Source organism: Cebus imitator, unplaced genomic scaffold (genome assembly GCF_001604975.1).
Source record: "Cebus imitator isolate Cc_AM_T3 unplaced genomic scaffold, Cebus_imitator-1.0 Scaffold106, whole genome shotgun sequence".
Classification (NCBI taxonomy): domain Eukaryota; kingdom Metazoa; phylum Chordata; class Mammalia; order Primates; family Cebidae; genus Cebus; species Cebus imitator.
Window position 1 is genome coordinate 1,564,389 of NW_016107421.1, and position 12,639 is coordinate 1,577,027.

Consider the following 12,639-nt stretch of genomic DNA (forward strand, 5'->3'; position numbering starts at 1 on the left):
AGATACAGTCGGCCAGAGGATTCAACCAACTGCCTATCAAAAATATTTGGGGAAAAGAAACAATAAAAACTAACAATGTAATAAAAGTAATGCAAATAAAAAATACAGTATAACAACTACTTATATAGAATTTACATTGTACCAAGCATTGTAAGACATCTAGAGACAATTCCTTATAATATAGGAGGATGTGTGTAGGTTATTTGCAAATACTACAACATTTTATATAATGGATGAGCCTCTACAGATTTTGGTATCTAAGGGGGTGTCCTGGGACCAGCTCTCTGCAGACATTGAGGGATGACTGTAATTTACAATGAGAGATACATAGAATGGACTTGGGCCAGATAGAGCCTCCTAGCTTGCAGAGCTCTGTCAATATTTCAGTAATTTGTTTGGGGGTATGCCTCTTCTCACTGGTTTCTGTAGGGGGTGCAGTGGTGGCCTCCTAAAGGGTATGCCCACCCAAAACCTGTGGATGAGATCTTCTTTGGAAAAAAAAGTATTTGAAGATGTAACGAAGTTAAGGATCTTGACATGAGGTCATCTTGGAATTCGAACAGGCCCTGAATGCATTGACCAGTGTCCTAGTGACAGAAGAAAAGGGGAGAGACAGACAGGGAGAAGGCCAGAGACTGGGGTGATGCTTCTTTAAGCTGAAGAATGCCAAGGGCTGCCGGAAGCCCCCAGGAGCTGGGGAGAGCCTGGAACAGCGTCTCCCGCAGAACCTCCAGAAGCAACCAGCCCTGACCACGACCACACCTTCATTTCAGACTTCTAGCCTCAGGAACGGTGAGAGAATACATCTCTGTTGTACCCAATATGTGGTGATTGCTATGGCAGCCACAGGTAGTGAATGCACCTCCCAAGACAAGCTCTCAATGCCCCCGACCCTGAGCACCTGCTTTGATCTTAGTCTCATTTGTGCTGCAGTATAGTCATACACGCCTGCCAACAAAATTTAAGTCTGAAATAAACTCAATGCTTGCCTGATGCTGACCTTTGAGAGGCCTTGCCCTCGATGCCAAAAGATTAAGGGGACCTGGAAAGACCTGGAAGTGCCAGTGGCAGTGCACTGTCACAAAAAGTAAGAAATAGGCCAGACGTGGGGACTTAGGCCTATAATCCCAGCACTTTGGGAGGCCCAAGGAATTCAAGACTGGCCTGGGAAAGATGACAAGACCCCGTCTTTGCAAAATATTAAAAAATTGCTAGGTGTGGTGGCACATGCTTGTAGTCCCGGCTACTCAGGAGGCTGAGGTAGGGGGGTGGATTGAGTCCAGGAAGACGAGGTGGATGTCAGCTATGATCACGCCACTTCAATCCTGCCTGGGCCACAAAGAACACCCCGCCTCTAAAGAAGAACAAAAATGTTTTTAAAGTAAGAAGTAGAAGGTGATTGAACAAGACCCCTGAAAACATAGGCCCAGAAATTAGAGAAAATTTTGCATGCATAGGCTCATTCTTTGTCAGCAAGCGTGTAATAACCAGAAGCTTGCCTGGCATGGTGGGTTCCTGTAGTGGTGCGCAGAGTGGGTAGGTGTTCAACGCTAATCATGCTAAGCTTTGCTATGTCAACAGATAAACTCTGAAGTGTCAGTGGCGCAACACAACAGAGGTTTTTATCTAGCTCGCATCACAGCTGGCTGCAGACTGAGCAGAGTGACTCTAGGAAGAAATGACTCAGACTTCCAGGCAGTTCTCATCTTGCCCCTCAGTTATCTTTTATTTATTTATTTATTTACTTACTTATTTGTTTATTTATTGAGACAGAGTCTCTCTCTGTTGCCCAGGCTGGAGTGCAGTGGCACTATCTCAGCTCACTGCAACCTCTGCCTCCTGGGTTCAAGTGATTCTCTGCCTCAGTCCCCCAAATAGTTGGGAATGCAGGTGCACCCCACCATGCCCTGCTAAATTTTGTATTTTTATTAGAGGCAGGATTTCACCATGTTGGCTGGGCCAGTCTCAAACTCTTTACCTCGAGTGATCCATTCGCCTCAACCTCCCAAAGTGCCGGAATTATAAGTGCGAGCCACTGCGCCTGGCCTCCCTCAGTTACCTTAGAATTCATTGCTCTCCACTCTGGCAGAGGGGAATGGAAGTATGGAGAATGGCCATTCTCTTGGAACTGCCCTTTTTCCCTCTAGTTACATTGGTAAGAGTCAGTGGCATGATCCCACCTCAATCCATGGGGCTGAGAAAGGGGAGACGTGTGAGTGTGCAGGGGCGCAGGGAGATTCTGCCTCAGTGAGTGTGGAAGGGACCAGAAGGGGCTGTGCCATCTGGCCTAGGTACTGACTGCCAGCTTCTTTTGAGACTGGACATTGTCTTGGGTCATGCATGCAGCTATTCCGGGGTCCAAGCATCTTAAGATTCTGGAACAAAAAAAAAAGGAAAGTCATGGCTACTGAGAGATGTCCTTGACATCTGACAAAACAAGTCTCATGAATATGTGAGGCCACACTAGCAACCAACTGGTATTGCTGTTTCCCTTCCAACTCCATGTGCTGGCAGAGGCTATTGCAATATCCACTTGATGGAGGCAGAGCTGCTCGTTTTCCAGGTGCCCTCCTGGTGAGGGCGTGCGTCTCCCTTCTGTAGCGTTCACTCTCTACACTGGGCTCAACAAGGGTAAGTGCAAGGGCAGCCGTGACACAGTAGTGCATCTGTCTTCTACGATACGGAAACCATGGCTTCGTTCCTTGCTACTCAAGCTGTGGTCCTCAGACCAGCAGCATCAGCATCACCAGGCAGCTTGTTAGCAGTACAGAAATTTGGGCCCCACCTGAGCCTAATAAACAAGACTTGGTGTTTTTTTAGCAAGTGCCCCCGGTGAGTTCTTCTATGCATATTACAGTTTGAGAAGCAGAGATCTATAGAATGTGTTAATTCCAGAGCAAGCTGGATAAGAACGGTAGATTAATGTCTAACTTGAACAGTGTTGATCGTAATTCCCAAGGGGAACCAGGCAGACCAGAGTTAATCTGAATTTAAGAAGAACCAGACATAAAGACGGACGTGCACAGCAGGCAAGAACAACTTGGAAACTCAAGAACCCTTTTCACAGTCTATTGAGTCCTTGGCTGAATTATAATGATGAATGAGTTCCTTATAGGAGTATGAGAGTGCAAATGTGCACACAGGTAGACATTCACACGCTTTCATTTGGCAAAGCACCTGAAATCGGGATCAGCATTCTGACTTTACTGTAAGACAAGCTGCAAAGTCACAGCCTGTAACCTGGAGTGCTGTTCTGGAATCGGTGCATCTTTCTGGGAATGTGAAAACCCAAGATCTGAAAGATGAAAGCAGAAACGTTAGAAATCATTGGTCAATGGCACCAGGCTGTGGTTTTTTTTTTTTTTTTTTTTCCCTCCCAGGCCTGTTCAACCCTTGAGTCTTACCGGAGGAACCTTCTAAAGTGATTTAGTACTCAAGAGCCCAACTGTAGCAATTAAAGTGGATAACAGAAACTCAAACAAACCTTCATTAATAACTTAATTAAATCTGCCTGGGATATCATTTTCCATGGCTGTTCAAATTTAGTCGTATAAGAATGGCACTCTCTACTGGGTACAAAAAAGTAAACACTGATATCACTTATCATTCTCATCAGGTTGACTGGAAAGGAATCATTCTTAAGGATCTTTCAAGATGGCAAGTAAGATGCTATGTTTGGGTGGGTTTTTTCTTTTCCTATTTATTTATTTATTTATTTATTGATAGCATCTCACCCTGTCGCCCAGACTGGACTGCAGTGGCATGATCTCGGCTCACTGTAACCTCCACCTCCTGGGTTCAAGTGATTCTCCTGCCTCAGCCTCTTGAGTAGCTTGGATTACAGACATGCGCCGCCAAGCCCAGCTAATTTTTGTATTTTTAATAGAGGCAGAGTTTTGCCATGTTTGCCAGGCTGGTCTCGAACTCCTGACCTCAGGTGATCCACCCGCCTTGGCCTCCCAAAGTTCTGGTATTATAGACGTGAGCCAACACACCTGGCCTCTTTTTCAATTTTCATTCTTGAGATATAATTCACATAATAGGAGATTCATGTTTTTAAAAGTCAGCGTTGTGATTTTGAGTGCATTCACAATGTTGTGTAGTCATCATCACTGTCTAGTTCTAGAACATTTTCATCACCCAAAAAAGAAACCCTGTACCTGCTGCTATCAGTCTCTCCCACCCACAACCCCTCCAAGCCCCTGCCCACCACCCATCTACTTTCTGTCTCTCTGATTTTCCAATTGTGGACATTTCCTATAAATGGCATCATCCAATGTATGTTCTTTCGTGTCTGGCTTTTTTCATTTAGCACAGTGTTTGCTAAGTTGATCTGTGCTGCAGTGTGTGAGTACTTCATTCCTTTTTATGGCTGAATAATATTTTGCTGTACAGATATACTGCATTTTGTGTATCCCCTCATTAGCTGATGGACATTTGGGTGTTTCCACATTGGGGCTATTATGAATAATGTTCCCTGAGCATACATGTATGAGTTTTCCTGTTAACACATACCTTCAACTCTCTTGGGTGGAGACCTAGTCGAGGAGTTGATGGATCCATTGGGAATTCTGTTTAATTTTTTGAGGAATAGCCAAATTGTTTCCACAGATGCTGCCCCATTTAACATCTCATCGGTAATGTATGAGGGTTACCAATGGCTGTTTTCCTGGTTTTTGTTTTTCTATTTTAAAATTGTGGCCATCCTTGGGGGTGTAAAATGGTGTTCATTGTGGTTTTATTGATAATCCAGAAATGACTAATGATGTTGAGCATTTTTTTGTGTGTTTATTGGCCATTTGTATATCTTCTTTGGAGACATGTCTATTCAGATCTTTGCCCATTTTAAATTAAGTTGTCTTTGTTGCTGAAAGTAGTATTTTTTTTGTGTCATAATTAGTTAAATTAGCTAAAGATAAATGATTTTTACTCATATCACTACCTTTTGCAAAGACATTTTCACCTGGCAAAATATATAAGAGACAACCTAATGGCTGTCTTATATGCTGGGTTTCTATTGCCACATCTATAAACGTTCTCTTGAGGTGAACAGTAATCTTACTGAGTTGAACAGGGAGAAATTCACGATGAGGATTAACTTGACTTGCTCACAAAATGATGTTATAGGCCAGGTGCAGTGGCTCACGCCTGTAATCCCAACACTTTGGGAGGCTGAGGCAGGCAGATTACCTGAAGTCAGGAGTTTGAGACCAGCCTGACCAACATAAAGAAACCTTGTCTCTACTAAAAATAAAAAATTAGCCGGGTATGGTGGCGCATGCCTGTAATCCCAGCTACTCAGGAGGCTGAGGCAGGAGAATTGCTTGAACCTGGGAGGCAGATGTTGCAGTGAGCAGAGATGGTGCCATTATACTCCAGCCTGGGCAAAAAGAGTGAAACTTTGTCCAACCCCCACCGCCGCCAAAAAAAAGATGTTCTATTCACTAACATTACTAACAAGAAAAGTGATCTCCATGTCTCAGTTTTAGCATTTCCGTATAAAATAGTAGAATCTTACTTGCACTTATCTTTTGAGCAAATTTTCCTATCTTGTTTCCAATCTTGTTGAAGAATTAACATCCCACCAAGGTTTAGGGGGCTGTCGCAAATGTCACATACACAGTTCCTTCAGGAGCATCTGTGTCTCGTGATAGGTTATTCTTAGTACTTGCAGCTCTGGGAGGCAGATCCTATGCACTGTTTAAATACAGGGAAACAGGCTGAGAGTGTGCGTGATAATTTGCTCAAGGTCGCACAGCCAATAAGTGACAGGAATGGAATGAAAATATTATTCATTTATTTAGCATCTTCTACAGAGGTGGACTCCAAAGTTAAGAAAATGACCCTGGGTCACACAAAAGTTATCAACTTGAGCTACAGTTTGAATGTACACAGGCCTGATTCCAAAACTGCCACCTGCTCTGAGGTTACACCTTCTCTCCTGGCATTCTTGTTAATTCATACCATATTTCTCGTTTGAAGTAAAAATCCATCTAAGCATGGTGACATGCGTATCTCTGCATTCTCTCCTCGCTGTGGGATTTGACTTACCTCACTCCTGGGATAGCAGGCTTATTCTTCTGCATTCAAATATTTATGCCAATATGTTATATGTCAAGATAGCTTTTTTTTCTTTCTTTCTTTCTTTTTCAGATGGAGTTTCCTTCTGTCGCCCAGGCTGGAGTGCAATGCATGATCTCAGCTCACTGCAACCTCCGCCTCCCAGGTTCAAGTGATTCTTCTGCCTTAGCCTCCTGGAAAGCTGGGATTACAGGCATGCACCACTATGCCCAGCTAATTTTTGTATTTTTATTAGAGACAGGATTTTGCCATGTTGGCCAGGCTGGTCTTAAACTCTTGACCTCAGGTGATCCCCTGGCCTCGGCCTCCCAAAGTGCTGGGATTATAGGCGTGAGCCACCACACCCGGCCAATATAGCATTTTAGCATGGATTTTTACCCTGAAACTCAGCTGTAAAACATTATGTAATACCAACAAGATGAAATCCCCCTGTGAATGTAGGAGGCTGAATGGAAAGCTGGTGAAGGACCAGGCGTAATAAGTGAACAGGCAGCTGTCCCCAGTGCATTCTGTGACGACTTCCCCATAGTTTGTGGTTTCCCCGTATCTTGAAGCTAATTAAACTTTGAGATTCAGATTCATGAGACCTCAATTCACAGAAACTGTGAGTTACAGTTCAATGGCATCCCCTGCAAAAGATTGAGGTCTTAACCCCTCGTACAGTGAATGAGAACTTATTTGGAAATAGGGTCTTTGGGGATGATCAATTTTTGATGGGGTCACTAGGTGAGCCCTGTTCCAACAGGATCATGTCCTCACAAAAAGGTGGAATTTGGACACCGAGACATGCGCACAGGGAGAATGTCACATGAGGGTTGGGGTGATATTGCCCCAAACAGGAAAACCAAAGATTGCCAGCAAACCACCAGAACCTGGGGGAGAGGCCTGGAACACACACCCCAGTGGCCTCAGAAGGAACCAACCTCGCTGACACCTCTGTCTCAGACTTTTAGCCTTCACACCCGGGAGACAACACTGTTCTGTCACCAAAGCCCCTTTGTGGCACGTTGCCATGGCAACCCTGGGAAACTCACACACTAACTCACAAACCAAAACATCAGCGGGGTTAATTTGCTGTTAGAGTTGTACTTGCCAAGGGCACTTTTATTTGTGTCTGCTGTCTAGGCCTTCCACCCCACGTCGGAAAACCAGGGCAGCTACGGGTGGCTGCACTGCCTGCTGAAAGAGTGAGGTCCCTGCCACCAGCGTCCCTTGGGGTCTCCTATTTTCCATGCTTTCTTGGCTGGCCTGGGCCCTGTGGGAGGACACCATCCTTATGTGAATCATTGGCTGCTTTGTCCAGATCTAACTCTGGCCAGGACAGTAGTCTGTCTCTTTAAGTTTCCTTTTTATATACTGATATTCATCCACAACAAATCCACATTACAGTTTGACTCTTACAGGTGAGCCATATTTTCACTGGGGAGGGTGTCTTCTGTTGCTTCCAGTTTTCTGATTATTTCTTCTGAAAACCAAGGGTTATTCATCATCCAATAAATTAGTATTCCTAAGTATCAGGCCCCGTGCTAGGCTCTGGGGATTCAGAAATCAACACGTTGGATAAAACTCTCTGCCTCCATGGTGTTTTCATTCTAGTAGGGTGTGGTCAGCAGAATAATGGTCCCCCAAATGTTCATGTCTTCATTGCTGAAACCTGTAAATATGTTACCCTACATGGCAAAAAGAACGCCGTGGATGTAAGCTGAGGACCTTGTGGCGGGGAGTTTGTCCTGGGTTATTTGGGTGGGCCCAATGTCTTCGTAAGGGTTCTTATAACAGAAAGGCCAGAGTCAGAGAGAGGTTTGAAGGTGCCATGCGGCTGGCTTTGAAGATATTAGGTTGGTGCAAAACTCACTGTGTTTGTTACCAGGAGTAACTGCAATTACTTTTGCACCAACCTAATAAAAGGGGAGCCATGAGTCAAGGACCGTGGGCAGCCTCTAGAAGCTGGAGAAGGTGAGGCACAGGCTCTCCCCTGGAGCTGCAGAAGGATCAACTCCTGCTGACACCTGGGATTTGAGGCCTTCGGATCCCAGAACCGTAAGAGAATACATTTGTATTATTTGGGGCCACCAAGTTTGTGGCCATTTTTTAACAGTAGCAATGGGAAACGAACGCATAGGAGAGGCAGACAATGAAGAAATAACTGAAGAAAGTGCATATCACGTCAGTGGAATCATGTTCCATGGAGAACAATGATGCAAAGAAGGGAGACAGTGAGGGGTGGGAGTTACAATTTAAAACGAGTCTGGGGAAGGCCTGGCCCAGAGGGGATGCTGGAGCAAAAACACGAAGTAAAGGAAGGGTGGAGCTGGGCAGTCCCCTGGGGGACAAGTGTCCTAGGAAGAGGGGACTGCCAATGCAAAGGCCTCCTGTGTGGCTCCTCGTGCTATGGACGTTTTGGGCCAGATCATTATCTGGGGGGCTGTCCTGGGCATTGTAAGATGTTGAGGTGGCCTCTGCCCACCTGTGCCTGTAACCCCCTCCCATTAGTTGTGACACCCAATCATTGTGTGACAGGACATTGCTGTTGTACGAAGACAAAATCACCCATGACGGACAGCAGCTGCTTTAAAGGGACCAGAGAAACATAGCTTATGCACGAAATCTTCTGGGATGCTGGCATGATACAAAGCCAAGCTCTGGCAACTCCCGAGGAACAAATGAATGCTCTGATGTTTGCATTCAGGGAATAGCAGCATCAGCCTCCTTGGGGTACCAGAGAAAAGCAGAATCCCATGACACACCACGGCCCCACCAAATCAGGATGTACGCTGCAGCAGAATCCCCAGGTAGGCGGTAAGTATGCACATCAGATTTCAAAGGCGCTGGTTCAGAGATCTCTGTGCCATCCTTCTCAGCTGCAATGGTGGTGGACGCTCCACCAATTAGGAGTCAGATATCCTGGGGTACTCACCTGAGTTTTCAGCTCAGGGCTGTGTAGAGCTGCCTCAGGGCAGGTGCACAAGCTTTGAGGTCAGACTGTCTGGGTTCAAATCCTCACTCTTTGTAGTAGCACTATGACCATGGCAAGGCACCCAGCACCTCTCAGCCTGTTTCTGTATCTCTGTAATGAGGCTAACGATAAAGCTAGTCTCTACTCCATGAGGTTTATTGTCAGCGGTAAGTAGGACAGCCCATCTAACGTGTTTGGCTCACTGCTTGGCACTCCAAAAGTGGCCAACCTTTGTTTTTAAGATTATCTGTCTGTCTGTCTATCCAAAGGAGGCAGCTGGTGCAGGCAGGAAGTAGTGCTTCAGACAGAATTAAATAAGATGACTGTCAAGTGCCCAATTCAGCGTCTAGTATAAAACAAACACTTCATGAATGGCAGTAATCAGTATTATCAGAATATTTCTTTTGAGAAAATGAGCAGTGGTAAAGGGCTTAACAATGGGCGACATTCTCAGCTGCTTACTCCGAATTATACTCTTACGGCCAGAACGTCCTTGGCTCCTTGGCAGTAATTGTCAAACCAAGATGGGAGCAGTCAGTCCTTCCACTCCCTGAGCCTGGGCCAAGCAAGGCAGGTTTCCATCTGCTTGTGACCTGTTAGCACACACAGAGGTGGTGGAGAGGTTTGTCTCACATGGCAGCTCTTGTGGGAGCTCTTATCGTTTTTGCAACATCAGAGTTGGTGATGGTGCCTGAAGGATAGCCGAAATCTCAAGCCCTGAGTTCAGGTTGTCCCAGGGCTGGCTATTTCAGCAGTTCAATGATATTTTCTAACACCCAGGTTCCTTTCATATTTCCTTTCTGCCATCCTTAGTGTGTGGGTTGGCTCTCCTCAGGGTAGCAGAATGGCTGCAGTCACTCCAGGCATCACATCTTCACTGAAATTCAGAGGTGGCAAAGGAGAGCCATATGGTCTCTATGTCTTTTTTTTTTTTTTTTTCTTTTGAGACGGAGTTTCGCTCTTGGTACCCAGGCTGGAGTGCAATGGCGCGATCTCGGCTCACTGCAACCTCCGCCTCCTGGGTTCAGGCAATTCTCCTGCCTCAGCCTCCTGAGTAGCTGGGATTACAGGCACGCGCCACCGTGCCCAGCTAATTTTTTGTATTTTTAGTAGAGACAGGGTTTCACCATGTTGACCAGGATGGTCTCGATCTCTTGACCTCGTGATCCACCCGCCTCGGCCTCCCAAAGTGCTGGGATTACAGGCGTGAGCCACCGTGCCCAGCCGTCTTATTTTACAACATAATTTTTTTTTCTAAAGCCCACCCACTCTCTCCTCTACAAAAAGCCTTTCCCTTCATCCTCATTGGTTTTAATTGTGACATGGCCTATCCTAAGCAACTTGCAGGCAACGGGAATGGTTGATTTTATGGTTGATACTAATTTCTCTTAAAGCTGGGGATAGGGTAGTCTTTTCTGAGTACATAACCATGAGATAAAAGGTGCCATCCAAGCAAAACCAGGGTTCCGCCAGCAAGGTGATAAGATATTGATCTGTAGAGCTTACCTGCAGTATCTCCTTCTGAGGCCTTCACCCCAAATCAGACCTTTTAATCTCTGATTCCAGCATCCAATTGTACATACTACCAGATGCAGGAAAAACAGAATTAAGACAAGGTCTGGATTTCAGGGGGAAGTGGTCATTCTCAATACTTCTGCAGGAAATTCTTCACCCTGTGACAGCAACCAGATGGCAGGAAGGCCACACATCTCCCCTTAGGTTGATGGGGCCCTGGTTTAGAACCCTGAGCTGGGCCCACACAAAGATTTCTATCCATCCCAGGATTTCTAATCAGTTAAGGCATCTCTTGGGAAGAACTCCATGGAAGAGACTAGTGGGCTGAGACACCCAAGAAAGGCTCCAGGAGAGACAGCCAGTGTCAGATAAAAAGGAGGATTCTGGGATGGCATAGCATCAGACGCTCAGATAATCCCGGGGCTCTTTGAAACCTGTGTTCCTTAGGTGCAAAAGCAGACACAGGGGAGTCAGGCTCCCGAAATATCTGCTGAACATTGAGAAGGGGGTGGAGCCAGGTGGGGTCACCAATGTTTGGGGTCAGCAGTTTGGGCCATCATGCTGATCATGATGATCAGCCTCTCGAAAACCTCCAACACTGGCATTGCCTCCAGGAGTCAGGGCAGGACAGGAAGTGGAGGAGGCTGATGACATGTAGATAATGAACCTCCCTCCCTGCCCCAGGAAATCTCAGAAAGAGCTGGAGAAGGATTTTGAGAGGGACAGAATTATTCACATTGCAGGTATCAGGACGACAGAGTAATATGCTTTGGGAACACACCTTGCTTCCAGTTCTACTCCAAGGATGGTGTAACTTGCAATGTTGGATTTGGTTACATTTGTGACTTTCTCTTTGGTAAAGTGATGGATGCTTTGCACTGGAGTCAAGCACCTCACTTGATCATTTAGGCCTTACTCACCTGTTAGAACACCAGCCCTCTGAGGACAAGCACACGTTGCCTCTATTACAGTCTCCCCAATATTGCGGGTGTCACAATTGGTTGTGCATATTGTTTTTGGAAGCCTTTTTTACACAATGAACACAGCATCCCAGCACACTTCAAATTACATAGCAATGAGAAGTTTCATTCATGTAATAATGACTCAAACACATATTTATGAAATAAATTGTTGCATGATCCTTTTAAATGTTCCAGTTGTAATTTTTTTAGCTGTTCTGAGGCATGGGCAGTTGAAATTAACTGCACAGTGAGTTAGCATTTAAGGAAGTGGAAACACCCAGGAGTAGCCATTAGAAGAATGAGAATTCTGCAAACCGCAGATAGAGGAGGTTGTTCTCCCCCACAGTCACTTACTGGAAACTTCCACTAAAGGTTCTATGCCCAGGATCTCTCAAGGAGAGATGTTTTCCCTCAGGAAGTCTCCTTTGGTTTACTCTCCATGAGCTGGAAGTCTGCTTATCAGTGAAAATGAAGAGGGAGCACCAGGGCTGTTTGACCTGTCTGTGAAAAGCAGACCAGCAGAATTCCCCTACAAGTGGGAGTGGGCATCCTGCCATCAGCGGGGAGAAGGGGTCACAGCCGAAGCGTCATATGCATTCCTGCCGTGTGTGTGTCTTGCTTTGCAGCTTGCATAGTGCTTTTCCCTCTAGTGTTCCATTTTACTTTCCAAGCAATCCTGAGAAGTAGGCAGGACAGGGATTCTCAGCCTCAGCCTGTGCTTGAGGGGTCTGCAGATGAGAGGGGTTAGCTAGATGGCTCATTCAAGATCACATCCCCAAATACAGACCCAGTGACACCTGACACTCCTCCCTGTCCAGCCTGTGTGGGGAGGCATTGTTCCCGACACAAACACTCCTGAAAGGAAAACTGAAAACAAAATTATTCAGGGACAGAATCTGAAACAAGAGGGATTGTCTTCTAGACACTGGGATGTGCTCTCTAAGGAGATAAGGCAAGGTGCTGTGCAGGGACGCTGGCAGAGCCCTGGCGGTGGGGGAGTGGGGGTAAAGGAGGTCACCCTTTCTGCCATCAGCATGAGGGTGGTGATGATGGCTGGCACCACAAACCCTCCATCCTGGTCTTCCTAGATACAGAGACCCAGTTTTTTTTTTTTTTTTTTTTTTT